The sequence below is a fragment of the Sinohyriopsis cumingii genome, unplaced genomic scaffold (assembly GCF_028554795.1).
Source record: "Sinohyriopsis cumingii isolate HCF-2022 unplaced genomic scaffold, ASM2855479v2 utg000426l, whole genome shotgun sequence".
NCBI lineage: Eukaryota > Metazoa > Mollusca > Bivalvia > Unionida > Unionidae > Sinohyriopsis > Sinohyriopsis cumingii.
Genome location: NW_028315897.1, coordinates 3,615,001 through 3,636,886, shown reverse-complemented (window position 1 = coordinate 3,636,886; position 21,886 = coordinate 3,615,001). Strand labels below are relative to the sequence as shown.

At 33.7% G+C, this 21,886-nt stretch overlaps 1 protein-coding gene and 1 long non-coding RNA gene across 3 annotated transcripts in view; both read left to right on the top strand.

Moving 5' to 3' along the window:
• The window catches only part of LOC149774084 (E3 ubiquitin-protein ligase TRIM45-like), a 330,018-nt gene that overhangs the window by 177,221 nt on the left and 130,911 nt on the right, over positions 1-21,886 (top strand). The gene's annotated exons all lie outside the window — the stretch shown is intronic.
• On the top strand, positions 634-2,208 carry LOC149774086 (uncharacterized). The gene is made up of 2 exons (XR_016417005.1): positions 634-745; positions 2,108-2,208. It is a non-coding gene; the product is annotated as an uncharacterized LOC149774086 (long non-coding RNA).

Below are 21,886 nucleotides of genomic sequence, written 5' to 3'. Positions count from 1 at the left end.
ACTGTTGCATTAGTATTTATGGTGAAGGTTTGTAGAATCTATTACATTTGTTTTTCAATTTCACTGTTGCATTAGTATTTATGGTGAAGGTTTGTAGAATCTATTACATTTCATCATCATAAAACATTTAATATTGTGCATACATTGTGTTTTGGTATTTTAACTTAATTGATGTCCATTCTGTTTCAATCGTGTTATGCTGGTAGTCTATTAAAAACAAACAAACAGGGGACATGCTACCGTATTCATACTTCCATCTATCATTCACTGCACTTATTCATTCAGTGTCCATCCATTTATTTGTCCATCTGTCTAACACACATTTTCCCACTCTTTACTTGTCCATCTGTCTTAAACACAATATTTCCCCACTCTGTACTTGTCAATTAAACACACATTTTCCCCAATCTGGTCTTGTTTTTATAACACATTTTCCCCTCTTAGACTCATCCATCTGTCTGAAACATTGTTCCCTGCTCTGTACTTGTCCATCTAACACTTTGACCCCACTCTGTACTTGTTCATGTGTTTGACACACTTTTTTTCTGTATTTGTCCATCTAACACATCTTTCCCCAATCTATATGTGTCCATCTCTCTAACACATTTTTTCCCACTCTATACTTGTAGACGTAGTCATGGTGGCTTATTTGGTAGAGTGTTACACTTGTAATTCAAAGGTGGTGTGTTTGATATCTGCTCAGGACTGCCCAGCTTCGCTGCCTTGGTGCCCCAATCATGGAAAGGTATGACAAAAAATTGGCTAAAAGTGTCATTAATCTAAAACATATATTCTGTACCTGCAGATGCACAATTATGGACTGAGACCTTGTCTGGTAACATTTAGAAATTCCCATTTAAAAATCTGACTTTGTTTAGTTTTGAGATGTGAACTCAGTTAAGAAACCCTACGATGTACCCTCAGATTATTTTGAGACTTTGTAAACATTGAGGTATATACGAAAATGCTGCCCTGTATTTTTAGGCTTTTATACAAACATTTTAAACATAAAATAATAACATACTGCTATTCATCCTGTAGGCCATCAAGTTTGCATTTATTTGGAAGAATGTATTTTCCTAATTTCTTTTTTTGTCTTTTTATCATGGCATTTTTATAACTTATAAATGGTAATATATAGCCAGTAGTGTGCTGATATGCTGTACACCACTGTACATACCAGTACATTTATTATTACACCTAGTGTAGCCAATCATAATCTATTATCTATACCATATGGCTATTTTAATTACATTATGTACAGTTTCTTTCATTTATACCATACAGTCGACTATTGTATTACAAATTGTACAGTTTCTTTCATTTATACCATATGGTTGACTATTATGATTACATATTGTAGTTTCTTTCATTTATACTAAATGGTTGACAATTATAATTACATATTGTACAGTTTCTGACTTGAATTCACATGCATTGTCTATAATTGATTAAAATAATCCATATAGAGTGGTGAAAACACATGTACAGAAGGGAGGTAAATGACATTGTTTGATTCATATAATTACTTCCCTTGTTAAAGTCTATTCTCTATTACTACACTTATACATGGCTAGGTCCAGTAAATGTTTTCTTCCTTAATGCTCATATTACTGGAATGAGATGGTGTTATTAGAGATGGAAGGTATTCCTGAATACAAGTAACCTTGCATGAGTCAAATCATGCAGACCTGATGCTATGAAAAAGGTAAATTGTAGCAAACTAATTAATCGATCAGTGCTGTATTATTATTTGTATTATTACTATTATTATTATTAGTAGTAGTAGTAGTAGGAGTATTAGTAGTAGTATTGTTTGTTTTAAATTATATGTGAAATCTGTAAAATATTGGCTTGATAACTTTCTGGGATATTATTCTTATTATTATTATTGCAGTTGTTGTTGTTACTTGCATTATTATTATTATTATTATTATTATTTTGTTTTGCTGAAATTATTGATAGTCTAGTATGTCAGTAAATGTTTTCTTCCTTAATATTCATATTATAATGTCTGTATTAAATATCTAGTGTTTACATCAGCATGTAAATTTGCCTTACAGGTACCTAGATTGTACAATTTGACTGACATACACTTTCCTTACAGGTCCAAGGAGTGTACAGTGTGATTGTCCTAAATCGCCTTACATGTACATGTACCTAGATTGTACAGTTTAACTGCCCAAAAATAGCCCTGGCCTACAGATATCTAGATTGTTCAGTCTGTCTGTCTTAAATTAGCCTTACTGCTGCCATGGTTACACAGATGATCTATTAAATCACCTAAATACCATATATGTCTGGATATAGATAATGCAAACAGAATAGACCCTTACATGCCATCACTTGATGCCCCAATAGATCAATATATATACAGTATACATATATATATATATATATATATATATATATATATATATATATATATATATATATATATATATATATATATATATATTGGTACTATTACATTATGTATCTTTAATTTGTATTGTTTATGGCTTTTGTCCATGACTTTATGCAACATATATCTGTTTTAAGGTCAGAACTTAGTCCATAATAAAGTTAATGGTCTACCTGACTAGTGACATTTATTTTGTAAACAGCATAATATATAGCTAATATTTCTATGTTATGATAGATTACACATTTAGATCATTATTATTGGACATAAACATGTCTATTTGAATCTGGGTCTAGGTCATTAGTTGTTCAGTTGGAAATTCCTAAACTTGTTGACAACCTTTTGTTTTTGAAAGGAAACTGACCTACATCCTGGCTCTATTATTGGGTCTTAACTTTTTATATCTATGTGATTTAACTTGAACAATTACTAATTCCTACCTTAACATCCAAGGTAGAATCAGTCTTATTGTTGCCTTCAGTTTTTGTTTTGGTGGATTTGCTGATTTAAATTATTCGCCATAATTACAAAGTGCTCATTGATACTTCTTGGACTATATCATTAATTTGTACTTATAGAGAATTCAGTCAAGGACATTTTTTATTTTATTATTGCGATACCTCAATAGACTGATATGACATGACCACATTCCAGGTAATTGGCACATTAGCAAAACTGAGACCAGTCATATCAACAGTCTCATTATTAGAATTTATTTGGAACATGAATGGAATTCAATTGGAAATGTACATTTGGATTTGTTTTTGGGTTTTTGCTCTTTACTGCTATTTAGTCTAAGACCATAACGTGATAACAATTACTTCAAATGAACATCATAGACCCTTACCTTCCATCACTTAATGCACCAATAGGTCAGTGGTTATTATGACTTCAAATGAATATCATAAATGATGTGCCAGCAGGTCAGCATCAGTGCTATATGATTTGAAGCTGGATGTAGTGCATGAATGATCTTGCAGACTCCATAAAATCTCATTGTTTGCAGTGGACCACCATGAATACAATGTACATGTAATATTAATCATCAGATGATTCACATATTGACAAATTATGTTTGCTGTCTGAGCTATTGCCATTTAGGTCTTGTTACTCATTGACATGAATGCAATTTGTTGCAGTGTTTTGACAGATTTATGTTATGATCATCATATGAAGATGCTCATATTGTCAAACTATATTTATTTTCAGCAATATTGACATTTTTATCTTGCCACTGAATATTATGAATGCAATTAGTCTCAGTGTTTTGACAGATTGATGTTATGGTCACTATCAGGAGATGTACATACTGACATATCACATGACTTCTGTTATACTTGTACTGACACATCAAATGACTTCTGTTATAATTGTACTGACACATCAAATGACTTCTGTTATATTTGTAAGAATGTTTTAACTTGGGACTGTCTGTGTTGTGTGATGGAATTTAATGAATGGAAAACATATATAAGTTTTCAGTGGATTTCAATAAAACTACTTGGATAGAAATGAGTAGATATCAAAATGATCAGCATATAATATGTACAATCAATTATTATATTGACACTGTTTTCAGAAGAGTTATATGTACTTTTTTACTATTGATTCATCTCAGTCATGGGGGTAGGGGTGGGAAGCAAGAAAGACAGAGGTATATTTACATGGGCAAATTGCTAACCATTCCTCTTGTTTGAATAAAGACAATCTCTTTGGTACTTAAATTTGTAAAGGGGTTAAGTGGCCCTTTTGTTTATGCAGAAGCAATATTTGGGTTGTACATTGTGATGTACATATAGTAATCACCTTTCCATCTGTCTATGTTTTAATGCAATTCATACACATTATTGGATGCCATTTGTTAGAGGAATTACCAATTACAGTCAAAGTTGTCTATTAGTGACCACCCATGTTAAAGGACCAAATTGACATTTGTACACATGCAGGTCCACCTTTTGAACTTTTTAAAACTAAATACCATGCACCAACTATATGTATTAGTATTATTGTTATTATTTTCTTATTAACATTTTGTCAAGAAATTTATATTAGTGCATTATTTAATAAAATTGTAAATAAAGTATATGTTGCTATGATTCAAAAACTTCACACAAGATTATTTGATCCTGTCCATTTAGTCCATCCTATAAATTAAATCATCACCCTAAAACCCTAATCCAGTGGCTTAGTGGTTAGAGCATCTGACTTGGATGCAGGAGGTTGTGGGTTAGAATCCTGGCTAAGTCATACCAAAGGCATTACAGTGGTACTTGCAGCTGCCTTGCCTGGTGCTCAGCATTGAAAGGTTAGCATTATGACTGGTCAGCCTGGTGTCAGAATAATGTGACCCGGTGGAACATTATGCTAGATGTCTGCGGCATCATGTCCCTAGACATCACTATAAACTGTCACACTGTAGACATGGCAGCAATATGACTGAAACATTGCTGATGCTACTTTAAAGTTACAAAACTCAACTCTTCCAACTCAAAAACAAGTCACTGATTGTAGTTTTTGATCCAGGACAAAACTTCCAACTCTAAAACAAATCACTGATCATAGTTTGTGACCCAGGACAAAAAGGCTAGTTTTGATGTGACTTGACAGCCTACATATCTTTGGATGGACAACTTCTGTAAATATGCATATCAAAGACTGTTTATGTAAACAATCTTAGCTAGCCAGTAACAATAACAGCCAATCAGCATAGCAGGTCAAAATAATCAACCAAAGTAAACGGTCTTCAGGGTGGAGGGGACTGGAATTTCATATTCGCAAATAACTTGATTGTAAAACATGTTTTTACTATGATTTGTGTATGGCAATCACTAAGCATAACTAATATATTGAACAAAAAATTATCTTATATGATGAGATGGAAGAAAGACAAAGAAAGGCAAATACAAGCAGCCCTGACACCCTATTTGAAACGCAAAAAATTTTGATGGTATTTGTCTCATTAGTAACTCATGAAGAAAAACTATTCCTGACTTTAATTATATAACCCTAGCCACAATGGAAAACTCTGTTAGTCATTTGTGTTCACAAAGATATAATTTTTCATCAATAGCTTTTATTTACTGCTAATTATATAAATATTTCAAACTATACCTCACACACTGGCACTAGAAAAAAATGTGACTTCCATTTCTTTTGCAACATAATGAATTTGACTTATGACCATCTTTGAGTTACATTGGAGTGACTATATTACAGTGAGGATAAGTAAATAAGAAATAATTACATCAAAATACCATGACATGAGTTTCTCTGAATGATACCTTCCTGGTGAAGCAAATGCTTGGTTTTTATACTACAATGACTACTTAAAGCAGCTAGAAAATATATATTCATATATGAAACACCTGGTCACTAATTACAGAATGAAGGTGACTGTTTTACTCATTAATATAAGAAGAAAGGAACAGGGATTAGAATTATCATTGATAGCACATTAGACACATTTGATCATACATCATGTAGATTTACTCTTTAATGTTTTCATCATTTGATGAAGCATTGATGAAGTTATTGCATTTTGTCCATCAATATTACATCTCCACATTTAGGTTCTTGTAACCGGAATAGCTCAGGAATATTCAACATCCTGATTACTATGGGTTCTGGAAGATAACTTCACAGAAATTTGTTGACTTTCCACCAAACTTGGCATGTGGCTACATAGTGATGAGAAGATTGACAAGACCTTGAGGATGTTTGATTTGTAGCATTCCACAACATACAGGTAATTTAAAAAAGTTATCACCCCTGATTGCCCATTTTCCTGACTTTGGTTTCCACATCATAATTTCACCAGATTTTCTAAATATATTTCAGCCAGAGTTTGTATACACCTTTATATTGATGAGACCTTCATTGTGTTGGATTTCCCACACTCGTGTTATAATTTAAAAGAAATATGACCCATGAATGTAGAGAGTAGGAACTTTGTGATACATATAAGATATCTAGACCTCATCTTATTAAGTTAAGAATTATAATCAATATGAATCCACTTTATTTTTAACAAATCACTGATCACACAAACCAAGTTCTTTTCCCAGCTATGATCTTGATGTCAAAAGATTATTCTAGCCACTGATCACACAAACCAAGTTCTTGTCCCAGCTTTGATCTTGATGTCAAAAGATTATTCTAGCCACTGATCACACAAACCAAGTTCTTTTCCCAGCTTTGATTTTGATGACTAAAGATTATTCTAGCCACTGATCACACAAACCAAGTTCTTGTCCCAGCCTTGATCTTGATGTCAAAAGATTATTCTATTCATCAACATAAAAAATAAAATGATGCTTATAACCATATCTTTTATTTAAAAAGGAAAGAGATGTGGCCCAAGGATGCTGCCCTGAGGGACACCACTGGTTACAGCCGTGGGTTTGGACATCGTCTCTTTTACATTAACATTTTGGAGAATCTTCAGTAAGTATGATTTAAACCATTTAATTGATTTGTGTATGTTATTTGGATTCTTAATGTAGCTTTCAACAACTTTGCAGTCATTGCTTTGGTGTCTGAAGTGTGGCAGTTTGTAGTGATATGTAGCACTTGGGCATCATGATGCAGACATGCAGTATTATGTTCCACCCAGTCACATTATCCTGGCACCAGGCTGGCCAGTCCTAACACTATGCTCTTAATGCTGAGCACCTAGCAAGGCATTTTTTAGTACAATTTTCATATGTCTTTGGTATGAATTGGCTGGGTTTTGAATCCATGACATCTCACATCTGAGGTGGATTCTCTTACCTCTAGGCCAACGGACAGGTTTTTAATTGATTTTACTCCAACAGCAAATAATTTCTAGCACAGAGTGAACTGATCAATTGAGTCAAATACTTTAAACTTTTGTAAATATAAAATGATCATGAAGTGTATAAAATTTAAGAAGTCTCTGTTTTGATATTGTTAGTGCACTGAACATGGAACTTATTTCCTCAATATAAAATATTAAAACAAGACTGAAATTAACAAACTACATTGTTTTCATCTAAGTATGTTTCCAATCAAGTAATGTATTGATCAGCAAGCATGATACTGAGTTACATTATTAATATTTTTGTTTAAATTGCAAACTTTTAAATTAACTAATTATTGAGCAGCCTTCAGTGATTATTATTCTTCTCCCACCATCATCCCATTGTTTCTGCTTTTGCCATTAAGGACCATATGTTGAAAAGAAAATGTTTTCATATTTATTATCTCTACTTTTTTCTATGCAAGCCACACAAATGGGACTGTAACTTAATGCTACAAGTAAATATATATATATATATATATATATATATATATATATATATATATATATATATATATATATATATATATATATATATTTGTGTGTGTGTATGTTTTAAAATATGTTTCTGTGACTGAAAGAATTGATTGATTTGAATGAGAAAAGAGCTGAAATAAAGTACAATCAATCAGGTGGCATTGATAAAAGGAATTATTCAAATAAATACATGGCACAATGGATAGAGCATAAGTGCACATACAGATTGGGGCTATAGTGATGTATCACATGACCATGATATCCATGTTATAATAGAGACAGCAGTACACTAGGTAACAACCTTGGCAGTGATGTATCACATGACCATGATATCCATGTTATAGTAGAGACAGCAGTACACTAGGTAACAACCTTGGCAGTGATGTATCACATGACCATATCTATATTATAATTGTATTTCTGAAAAGTGCACTCTACACTTACTGTGGAATGATACACCTTTTATCATCAAGCAAAACAATTTGCCATAAAGCATGTTTGTTGGAATGATGGGTACCACAGAAATGATTATACTTTCATTGTACAGCTGTATTTATAATAAGCAGTCATTTGGCTAGATTGTACTGACATGCTGTCTATAAATCCTAATACATTCATAATATGCCTCAGCAACTTGGTAATGGAGGTTCACTATGCATTGAAGGGGGTGGGGGTGATATGTGAGCTTAGGTAACTGTTAGATGTTTAGTATGTGTGGAGTTTGTGTACAACGGTAATATATAACTCTAATGCCAAACATCCTACATTTCAGATCATCTTTAGATAAGACAGGATGATTTATCACGGTTTCAGATTCATCTAAATATCTTTAACTATGCATTTTCATTTTACTTTTATGTGCTGACAGACATACCACTGACATTTGTTGCTGTTGTTGCGGGGTTTGATACCATTGTTCAGCACATTTTAGGCTATACATGGTGGCCAGTATGACTAAGAAAACCAGGTACAAACTGCAGTGATATATTGGAAAGTCCTGGCAAGTTTTCTCACATGCCCACATTGACCAATCCTGAGATTTTTGAACCCATGTAGACAGAGGTGAGATGGCAGTGATCGATAAAGGCAGGCATCTTATACCACTCAGACAGTGTCTGGCCATCAGTGTACCTGGTGACATCTATTTGTTGTTGTTGTTGAGGATTTTACATTTTATCACACGATAGACTATCCAAGGTAGCAAGTATACCTAGTGGAGGCAAAACACAAGAAATCCCAGTTAAGAACCACTGACCCATGGTAAACTACTGGCAGTCTTGATCGCAGTAACCCACATTAACCAGTATTTAAGACTCAAATCCATGCATATAGAAGTGAGGCAGCAATGATTGGTAAAGGCGAGCGAGCACATTAGACCACTAAATCACCTATCTTGTTTAATAGAGTTACATAGTTCATTAGTTGGATGGGAGCTAAAAACTGCAGCATATTTCAATATGAGTTCCTTGAACAAGTGGATTTACTCTAGAAATATAGATAGTAAAGAATGTACAACACAATTCACTTGAATGCAGGCTACTGTGACCTGTTTTCTTTTCATTCTGGTAACTTGCATTATATTTTGTATTAATACTATTAATCTCTAATGTAGTGGTCATTCATTTTCTTGGGGGATGTATGCATATTCACCTTTAGGTTGATCTCATCCAAAAATGTCCATGTATGTTTTCATTGATTTTGCCACATGTTCTACTAACAGCATGTAACTAATATCATTCAAAGTAACTATCTCAAAAGGCAGTTTTCATTTTAAATACTGAATTACATGCACTCAAATGTATTCTGCTAATACATTTTTTACACTTTTGTGCTTTAATACTTTATTTATGTATGCAACTTTACTATTTGTCTCTTCATGACTACTTACAATAGTGTGTTTATCATGGAAGAATAGTATAGTATATGAACTGAGTTACCCTTTTCAAATAAAGTATGTATATTAGTTTTATTCCTGCTACAAATATGGGGTGCTCAATTGAAGTACAGTAGGAAATAATCAAGGAAAAAACAACAACATACTGCTAGACGTTTTTGATAAATTCAGCATTTTCTAATAAAAGATTTTCTATTGTTACAAATATCTCTATTTTCTACAAAGATTAATGTCAAAAATATATACATATCTTAGAAGTTTTCACAATCTGGTGTTACATTCAGTCAATGGATCGTTTGAAAGGTCTGATGGACAGTTTTGTCTTTTGACATCTAGTTTTTAAGGTAGAAAGCATGAAACTAATTATCACAAGCATAGCATTTATACATTCACACAGAAGCTAATTCAGTAATGTGGTATACATTTACTTTTAGTTAAGCTTAAAAATAGTTTGGCTTGTTTGGTGACTGCCTGTCACAGACAAGCAGTGGAGATTAAATGCGTAACTTGGGATGAAAATGAACAGCCGACTTGGCTTACATATTTACATATGTCTGTTGCAGAGGTAAGTATTTAAAAACCAAGATCGTTGAGGGGTGATGAAATGTATGCTGATTTGTTATAGTAGTATTGAACTTTATTCATGCACAAGACACATACTGATTATTTTAGATGCCTTGTCACAGGAAAATATTCAACAGTTCTTTGCTGTCAAAAATGAAAAATAAAATTGAGGGGTTGGTGGCAGTACTGGTTCAGTATAAAAGCCCCCAGCTGTATCTGGAATGAACCTGATTGCCACAGTCAAAATAGCACATGCATGCTTTCTACAAAAATTATTAGTTTGTTTTAATTTGTAACTTCAGAGTAAAATTATTCTCATTTTTGTACAATAGTTCCTTGCCTGATGAAAGTTCACCAGATAAACTGTTCAGTGAGACAAAAACTGTTGCTTACAGATGGCCAACTTAATGTTTAATGGTCATTGGAAAGCTTACCAGTTAAAATTATGATGCTTAAAGTGTTCCAGAGATGACAAGTCCATAAACAATGACAAGTACAGGTAAACTGGGATTTCTGGATATATATTGAGATCCTTTGAGGAAAGAGTCCTTGTTAATTGAGGCCAGAAAAAGGTTTTAAGAAGTCCTTACAGATATGTACCTGGAAACTTAAAGACGTTGCTTGGTCAAAACATTATACAAATGTTGTATATTGCAAGCACAAAATGGGATTCTGATTCCCACAGGTCAAACACCTGGCTGAGTATGTGTAACATAAGTCATATCAAATTTTATGTAGTATAACACTTGAACACATTAAAAAAATTAGTATAAAATATGCTAAAGATGTTGTGTTGCACACAGATAAATACTTACATTTTCGAGGTGACCCCATAAGTAACACAGTGAATCTAAGTTTGTATTTTATCTCATCAACTTGGCAAAAGCACACTTTACTCTTCAAGTTACTACAAAGAAATGTTTTATCTTCACCTGCCTGATGCCACATAACCAGTAGCAATGCAGTCCTCAAAGTAAATGACTGGTTAGTTGATGCCCAGTTTTAAGCAATGTAATAAACATTACATGTGTAATGGACTGTTATATGTGTACTTATATATATATATATATATATATATATATATATATATATATATATATATATATATATAACAAGGAATTCAGATTCCAGTAAATTTATATACACAGCCTTATCAGTTGTGTCATTAATGACTTTCATCATCTCATCTTACATTCTGATATGCTTGTAGAGTTATCTCACATCCTAACAGCCCATGGGAGTTGTACTGAATCTGAAAAAAAGAATGACAAATTTAAAACCAAATAAAATTCCTGTAAAACTTTATTGGCCAGGCACAAAATTATAAATACATATTCATCAAATTATAGTAAAAGTATTTGAAAAATAATATTATGTGATAATTTAATCATGGCAGTATAAATATATATATTCTTGTTCCACACTTCAACAGCAAAATGCATGAAATATGCAATGTAAACATTGATTTATTTAGAGTCTTTCTTTTTGCAAATTCAACAAAACAGTATTTCCCTTTACCCTCAGTTGTACTTCTGGGACCCCCAACATTTAAATGTGACCCCCTGTTTTGATACCAATGTTTTTTTATTACACCAAGAGGATTTTTGACTTCCATTAGTTCACCCCTAAGGGACACACTGATCTAAAAGTATGTACCTGCAAGTCCAAACAATATTGATCTGGTAAAGTGACTTTCCATTATTGACCAGATAATAAACAGCCCTAATCTATGCTGCCTTGGCTTTGTACTTGTCTGCCTTGGCATGGTCCTTGTTTGTCTCATTGGCACAGTCCTCATCTTCCATCCACATTGTAATTGACTGACTTGGTATGGCCCTTGTCTGCCTTGGCTTGGTCCTAGTCTTCCTATGTTTTTTCCTTAGCATGGTTATTGTCCACTGAACTTTGTACTTGCTGGTCTTTGCATTGTATTTGTCTGCCTTGGCATTGTGCTTGTCTGCCTTAGTATTGTAATTGTCTGCCTTGGCATGGTCCTTGTCTGCCTTGACATTATACTTGTCTCCTTTGGATAGTTCTTTTCTGCTTTTGCACAGTAATTGTTTACTTTAGTATGGTTCTTATCTTCCTTGGCATGTTACTTATCTGTCTTGGCATGGTCATTGTCTGCATTGGTTTTGTACTTGTTTGCCTTGACATGGTAGTTGTCTGCTTTGCCATTGTCTTGGTCTTCCTTGGCTTGTTATTTGATGGCACTGGCACAGTACTTGTCTGCCTTGGCATGGTCCTTGCCTGCATTGGCATGTCATCTGTCTGCCTTGACATTGTCCTTTTGTCTAACTTGGAAATGTCCTTGTCTGCACTGACATGTTATTTGTCTGCCTTGGCATGGTTCTTGTCAACATTGGCTTGATGCTTGTCTTCCTTGTCATAGTACTTGCAAGCTTTGGCTTTGTGCTTGTCTGCTTTGACATATTACTTGTCTGCCTTGGCATTATCCATGTCTTCCTTGGCATGTTACTTGTCTGCCATGACCTTTCCTTGTCTTTCTTGCAAAGTTACTTGGTTCCATTTGCATGTTACTTGTCTGCCTTGGCATGATACTTGATGACATTGGTAGGTTACGTATCTGCCTTGCCATGTTACATTGTCTTCCTTGGCACTGTACTTGTATGCTTTGGCATTGTAATTGTCTGCCTGAGCATGTCCAGGTCAGTGCCTTCACATTATTCTTATCTGGCTTGGCATGGTCCTTGGATTGATTGGCATGGGTCTTGTCTGTTTTGGCAATGTACCTGCTTAACTTGGCATGGTCCTTGACTGTTTTTGCATGATCCCTGTCTGCCTTGGCATGTTACTTACCTGCTTTGGCATACTCCTTGTCTACCTTGACATCGTACTTGTCTCCCTTGGCATGGTCCTTGTCAGCATTGGCATGTTACTTGCCTGGCTCTTATTAACTTTTATTTCAAATAAAATGTTTCATCCTTCCATCCAAAACATATGCTGGATTCAGGGTTGTCTTGTTTTCAGTAAATGAAGAAAACTGCAAATAAGTACTTCAGTAGCAAAAGAGTTAGTCATAGTGCACTTTGCAGACCAGGAACATAAAACTACTTATATCTCTAAAGTAATTTTCTTTCTGAGCCAAATGAATTTCTGTACCCAGTCTGGCTGTCATTGCCATTGCCTTGACCTCTGACTGTCATTTACCATATCAGTTTTGTTCTTATGTTACATTTGAGACAAAAGATAATCTTTGCAAATTAAAGCTTATGAATGGCATCTTTCCACTTTGGATACTCAAAGATAATTGAAGAGAATGTTCATCTAATTAATGGGGAATATATACCACTGTCAATTTCAGCTTAACTGGTGATGATTTGTTAAGCACAAGCAACTAATTCACTTAGGCCTAATGACCACAAGTTTAATTTTTACAATATAAAACAAAACTCATTGAGCATTTTAAATCAAAGGCAAATTTACAATTCACTCAACCATGTAGACAAGAAAGACTTAAGTTAAAAGATGGCAGCATGAACAAAATCTTCTATAAAGACAGTGGTAAATTATTTATTACAGTTTCAATAGGAAGCCACATAACTTTCAGTTAGGGTCTTATTTAATGCTTTTGACATGTGTCACATGATATCCTTGTATCATACAGTGCAGTACCTCATTCATCTTTATTTGTTTGTGATGAGTCAGTTTCTTTCCAATTATCACAAATATTTTTATTACTACCTGATCTTCTCAGCAAACCAAATATATAAGCCATTTATATAGCTTAATCCATCCAATCAATTGGCAAAGAAAACAACATTGTGTTGTGTAAAATTTATGATGACTTTCTGTATATAATACATAGTTAATCTCAACAACCATATATTATCAGACTTTATTTTAAGTAGCTTCAATGCTGTCTAAGCAGAAATCCTTGGATGCAATTAGGAAACAGACCATTTGATTTTTAGTGGGTAGGGTAGGGAAAGTGCATTGGAATTCATTGAAAAATAGTATTTGACCTCTTGGCATTGGAATTCATAGAAAAATATTTTTTGACCTCTTGGCATTGGAATTCATTGAAAAATGTTATTTGAACTCTTGGCATTGGAATTCATTGAAAAACAGTATTTGACCTCATATATCTTAACAATAATAATATTGCCCAGATTTAGAACAAAATAAAACAATCCCATTATATCTATTATATCATTTGAACAAAACAGGTAATTATCTTGACATGCTTGTGGTAGGAGAAAAATATCTCTGATCAAAAGAAACTCCACGACCAGCTCCCTTCTCTTCTCCTCCAGACACAAAACTTAAGTACTACATATGGTTGGACCATTATACAAAATGACATTCTCATTGTGATGTGGGTTTTGATTGGAAGACAACTGCTAAAACCTGGAGATGTTGTTGATTATGGTATACTGCAATAATTGCGATAAAGGTCAACACCCAAAGCAAATATAACTGTCAGGACAAAAAAAGTAATGCTTTAAAATAAATATAAGTCCAATTTGATTATTATCTTTGAGACCTGACATCATAATTTTACAAATTCGTTTAATATCATTTAATACAGTGTTTTGAGTTAGTTATCAGGTTATGCATACTTATTGAACAATGCAGACTCTTTGTTTAGATAGTTTACATTAATACAATAAATGTAAATATCATATACACACATATTGTATCATATACACATGCCATATCATATACACACATGCTGTAGCAAATACACACATGGCTGTAGCATACACACACATAATGCATCATATACACACAAACTGTATCATACATAAACATACTGTATTATATACACACATACTGTATCACATACACATATTCTGTATCATATAAACACATGCTGTATCATATACATACATGCTGTATCAAAACACATAATGTATCATATACACACATGCTGTATTGTATACATGCATGCTGTATTATATGTACACATGTTGTATCATATATACAAATTCTGTATTGTATACACACATGCTGTATCATATAAACACATGCTGTATCATATACACATGCTGTATTATAAACACACATGCTGTATCATATGCACACATGCTGTATCATATACACATATGCTGTAGCAAATACACACATTTATGTAGCATACACACCTAATGTATCATATACACACATATTGTATCATATACACACATGCTGTGCTATATATACACATGTTGTATCATAAACACACATACTGTATCATATAAACACATGCTATATCATACTCATTCTGTATCATATACACATAGTGTATCTTATAAACACATACTGTATTGTATGCACACATGTTGTATCATATACATATATACTGTATCATATAAACGTACTATATCATATACAAACATGCTGTATCATATACACACATGCACAGTCAGATAGTTTACATTAATACAGTAAATGTAAATATATAAATGCACTTCATTATCTCATGCAGACTCACTCTATCATATACACATATGCTGTATCATATACACATATGCTGTATCATATACACACATGCTGTATCATATATGCTCCAGTGGCCTAAGTTGTTAGAACATGCAACATAGATGCAGGAGTTCATGGGTTCAAACCCCAGCTGAGTCATAACAAGACTTATAAAAATGCTACTTAAAAAGAATATAAGCAACAAACGAGCCAGAATACCCTATTAGGACATAAACAAATTATGCGATATACATTGCTTTAGATGTCATGACATTAATACAGTAGATGATATTACACCCTCCTGAGAATATATGAAAAATTCACCAAATTGTGATACTGATGTTGTCATATAAAAAATAATGAGTTTGTTATTCACCATACCAGTGGCCTAAGCTGTTAGAGCATCCATCTTGGATGCAGGAGCTCCGGCTGAGTCATTCCAAAGACTTATAAGAATGATGCTATCAGTTGCCTCGCTTGGCACTCATCATTAGAGGTTAGCGTTAGAACTGGTCAGCCTGGTGTCAAGATAATGGGACTAGGTAAGTTATGGTGATATATGTCTATGGCATGATATCCCAGTTAGACATCATTATAAACTGCCTTACTTTAGACATTAGCGATATGACTTAAAAAAAAGTAAAGCTATGTTAAAAATTAAAATCACACATACACCCTTCTGTTTTCATATACGACTGTATACCATATTCACTCTGGTTGATATGATGTAATTATGTATGTATGTATGTATTGTATGTATGTATGTATGTAATTATGTATGTATGTATTGTATGTATGTATGTATGCATTCATGCAGTATCTAAGCATGTATGTGTTGTGACATCTAGGTGATTAAACTGAAGTAATGGAACAGGGCAATTAACCCAACAGGCATTCAATTTTCAAAATATACATTTATTTAAATGAAAGATAATAATCAAACAAAGTGAAAGAATTAAAATAAGTTATAGCATATGAATTCATAGTAATCCTAATGTAAATGAAATGTTCAATCAATATGGAAACTGTTCTATGGTAGTCCTAAATGTATTTTGTATTGTGTTTGTGTGTTACCATGATAACACCACTGAATTCAATATAATTATTAATCCAACTGTTTTTGTTTTAATGTAATCTCATGGATGTAGAGTATCACTGAATCCTGAAAAGTTTCACAGTAATCCAATATAAATTAGTTAGATTTTGAAATCCTTGAATAATATCACATAATTCCAAGGCACTGTCTGTTTAAATCAATGACTACTGACTGCTTTGCTACATTCAATGAATATATTATCAATGAATCACATGTTCTCTATTAACAGCTCATTCAAACACAAGCGCAACTACATACAAATCCACATGGAATCAAGTGTGTATCTTCATCATGTTGTGTCCTTTTTGTGTTTCAAATAAACAATCTCTAATTTAGAACATTCTCGAATAGTTAACCCCATTATTTCAATGTCAATCAAACTGGTTGAAAGTAATAGCAGCACTATTCTGATCTTCAAATCTCAGTGAACCAATCAAATGCTAGAGTACATGTATCACTGATTTCCCATTCTTGTTTGTAAGCAACTTACATTCAATAATCACATGTAATTTGGACCTTATTCAGTCGTTGATTTCACCTAGAAACATACTAACCAATGAATTAAACAATACAAAATATAACTGTATAGATTCAAATATCTTAGAAGACCAGGGTATATGTTGTTTATTCTACTGATTACTTCTGACAAACAATACAGACCCAGATCTGATGTCACATTATGCATTGTCAGATCTGGGTCAGTGCAGTTTGCAAATGGACTCCACTTATTCATGTCATAATTTAATATGACACTATTATTACATGGCACCAGAAGTTCTCATGCAGTGACTTTGACCTTGAGAAATGATGCTGAACATGCCTTGCAATGCACTCTCTGTATCAGAATACATACACTCTTCCCAATCTCTGCAACAGCGTTAGAGCTACAGTCTGGAATAAAAACCAAATACCTTGACATTCAAGCTAGAATCATGAAGATACTGTCATGTCTCCATGGATATGATTATGTTTGTTCTATACAAATATGGGCAAGAGGAATATGAATATTGGTAAGTGACTGTAACCCACCGACTAATGATAGTGAAAGTCACAAAAGAGTCTGAATGTAAACTTGTAATGCTTTTGAACTGCTGTTCATGGTTTTAAAGTTGCATCCTTAGACCATTTCTGCAAGGAACCTTTAGATGATTGTGACCATAACTTTACAGATAGGAACTCAATATTTGTGCAAAACAGTCAGCATTCTAAATATTCATTTTCTTTATTAAACATCATCTAAGAACAATTCAAGAATGAAAATGACCTAGATCTTGAAGCTGGATCATACAGTTGTTATGTCATGTGACTTAGGCTATGATAGATGAACATGCCAATTTTCATCTCACTATAACTTGAGAGGCTGTGAGCTAGCAGCCTGACAAACATGGGACAGTGTCATTCTACTGTTTGAAAAGGATTTCCTGGAAATCAAGAAAATAGCATTTCTTCCTTTTACTGTTCATCATTGTGACCATCTCTGATATTCTTTTTCATTAAGAAGATCTTTTAATTAACTGTTGTGGTGTACATATTGGATATCAGAGTGGCACATTTTTCATTCAGGATATCAGGTAGAGATTATAAGTGAGATACCCCATGTCATGTGGATCTTCCATTCAGGCGAAGCAGTGATACTGGGATTTTCAAGACATGCAATAAATGTGTCAGCCATATTGATATATAACTGTTTCAGCCATATTGATATATAACTGTCAGCCATATTGATATATATCTGTGTCAGCCATTTGTATATGTGACTGTGTCAGTCATTTTGATATATATATGTGCCAGTTATACTGATATACAACTGTGTCAGCCATATTTATATATAACTGTGTCAGCCATATTGATATATAGCTGCCAGTCATACTGATATACTGTATATCTGTGTCAGTCATATTGATCTATAACTGTGCCAGCCATTTTTATATGCAACTGTGTCAGCAATTTTGATATATAACTGTATCAGTCATATTGATATATAACTGCATATTAATATATAACTGTGCTAGCCCTATTGATATATAACTGTGCCAGCCATACTGATATATATCTGTGTCAGCCATATTGATATGTAACTGTGTCAGTCATATTGATACATATCTGTGTCAGTCATATTGATCCATAACTTTGTCAGCCATATTGATATAACTGTGTCAGCCGTGTTGATATATAACTGTGTCAGACATATTGATATATAAATGTGTCAGCCATATTGATATATAGCTGTGTCAGCAATATATATATATATAACTGTGTCAGCCATATTGATATATAACTGTGCCAGCCATATTGATATGTAACTGACACCATTTTAATTTAAGGCCAATTATAAAGCATATGAGGTCTACTGGTGAAAACTGTATGTTCATGGCCATCTATTTAGGAGGAGTAGATAACAGTATTTCAAGACAGTTATATGATGGTAGCCAGGTAAAAGGTTATTTGTGATCATTTAGGACCAACTAGACACCATAAGAACTTGTCAGATGAAACATCAATGTCAAAATGACTTTCCATGTAAAAGTTGTGAAAATATTTAAACTTGAAGATGGTAAATTACTAGATGTTGGATCAGCACCGTTTTAATTTAGGACAAACACACATACATCTTTCAGCAATAACCCCATGCTGATATAAGCATTCATTCATGAGAAGTTACGTGTTAGCAAGATTTTAAACCTGGCCACTGTGGCTGCAATATTAGACTTCATATTGTGGTAGTGCATTTTCATTAGAATAAACAAGACAACATAAGATGCCTATGCTCCTCCGGTGTACAGGTTCCAGTGTCAATATGACTTTCCATTTTATCACAGACAAGTTCCAATGTCAATATGACTTTCCATTTTATCACAGACAGGTTCCAATGTCAATATGACTTTCCATTTTATCACAGACAAGTTCCAATGTCAATATGACTTTCCATTTTATCACAGACAGGTTCCAATGTCAATATGACTTTCCATTTTTTCACAGACAGACAGGTTCCAGTGTCAGTATGACTTTCCATTTTATCACAGACAGGTTCAAATGTCAATATGACTTTCCATTTTATCACAGACAAGTTAAAATGGCAATATGACTTTCGATTTTATCACAGACAGGTTCCAATGGAATATGACTTTCCATTTATCACAGACAGGTTCCAATGTCAATATGACTTTCCATTTTATCACAGACAGGTTCCATTGTCAATACAACTTTCCATTGTATTATCAGTGCCAAATTGTCAGAACAGATCATAGAAGTAATCTGAGTAACTAAAGACACTTGGTATGATTTATTTTCCTGCCTCTGACACTTGGCGTTCAGCATTAAGAGGTTAGTGTTAGGACTGGTCGGCCTGGTGTCAGGATAATGTGACTGGGTGGGACATCATGCTACATGTCTGCGGCATGATGCCCCAGTGCTAGACATCACTATAAACTGCCACATTGCAGACATCGTAGCGATATGACTGAAAAATTGTTAAAGCTACGTTAAAAATCAAAATCACATCACACCACACATGATTTTTTTTCCCTTATGGCTATTAATTTTTTTTCTACATTCAGATTGCATCAGTCACTTGTGATAACATTCATTTCAGCAATTGTGCTAATGTATATTTCCCATCACTAAGTTGTGAATAACATTAAGTTTTTTCTTATGAAATGATGTTATTTATATTCTCTTGTTTGCTTAAAGTGCATTTTCAAATATTACTGCCTTCTGGAAAGTGCTATGTTTGTAATGACACCATTTTCCATGCATTTTGTTTTTTGAAGATTGTAATAATGGTTAAGACTTTGAATCAATATCACTTTGTGCAAAAAAAATTGGAAATATCTAAATAATGAAAAACTAAATGACAATATTATTCCTTTCACAAATTTAATTTACAAAATGTAAATTTAGTATTTATTTTGTTAACCTATTTTGTAATCCCCTCATAAAATTTATAAGATTATATGTTATTTTAAGGACACATGCAATGTGTTTTGTTTTATGAAGAGTGTAATAATGGTTAAGACTTAGAATCAATAACATTGTGTGTAAATGAAATTGCAAATATCTAAATAAGGAAAGAAATAAATGACAATGAAAGGCAAAACAAAATATAGTCTTTATTTATTTTTAAGATCATAATAGCTTATAATTCTTCTTCATTCCCTTTGATCCCTATTGTCATTCTTGCATTTGTTATACAAGGAAATATTAGCACCAACACCTTCTGCATATGTCTACCTTCTTTTGGGCTCAGGCCCATACCTGCAAACCCTGAGTGTGTTTTATAATTACTGGAAGAACCTTGTCAATTGGGGAAAGTGTGTGTATAAGAGTGGGGGGGAAGTATGTGTATAAGAGTGTGGGGGAAGTATGTGTATAAGAGTGGGGGGAAGTGTGTGTATAAGAGTGTGGGAAAAGTATGTGTAATATGAGTGTGGGGAAGTATGTGTATTTGAGTGTGGGGGAAGTATGTGTATAAGAGTGTGGGGAAAGTGTGTGTATAAGAGTTTGGGGAAAGTATGTGTATGACAGTGTTGGGGAAGTATGTGTATAAGAATGTGGCGGAACGTATGCGTATAAGAGTGTATATGAGTGTGGGAACATATGTGTATAAGAGTGTGGGGGAAGTATGTGTATAACAGTGTGGGGGAAGTATGTGTATAAGAATGTGGGGAAAGTATGTGTATAAGAGTGTGGCGGAACGTATGCGTATAAGAGTGTATATGAGTGTGGGAACATATGTGTATAAGAGTGTGGGGGAAGTATGTGTATAACAGTGTGGGGGAAGTATGTGTATAAGAGTGGGGGGAACGTATGTGTATAAGAGTGTATATGAGTGTGGGGGAAGTATGTGTAATCAGTGTGGGGGAAGTATGAGTGGGGGGAACGTATGTGTATAAGAGTGGGGGGAAGTATGTGTATAAGAGTGTGAGGGAAGTATGTGTTTAAGAGTGTGGGGCAAGTTTTTATATAAGAGTGGGGGGAAGTGTATGCATAAGAGTGTGGGGAAAGTATGTGTATAAGAGTGTTTGGAAAGTGTGTGCATAAGAGTGGGGGGAAGTGTGTGCATAAGAGTGGGGAGGAAGTGTGTGCATAAGAGTTGGGGGGAAAGTACTTGTATATGAGTGTGGGGAACATATGTGTATAAGAGTGTGGGGAAAGTATGTGCATAAGAGTGTGGGGAAAGTGTGTGCATGAAAGTGGGGGGAAAGTGTG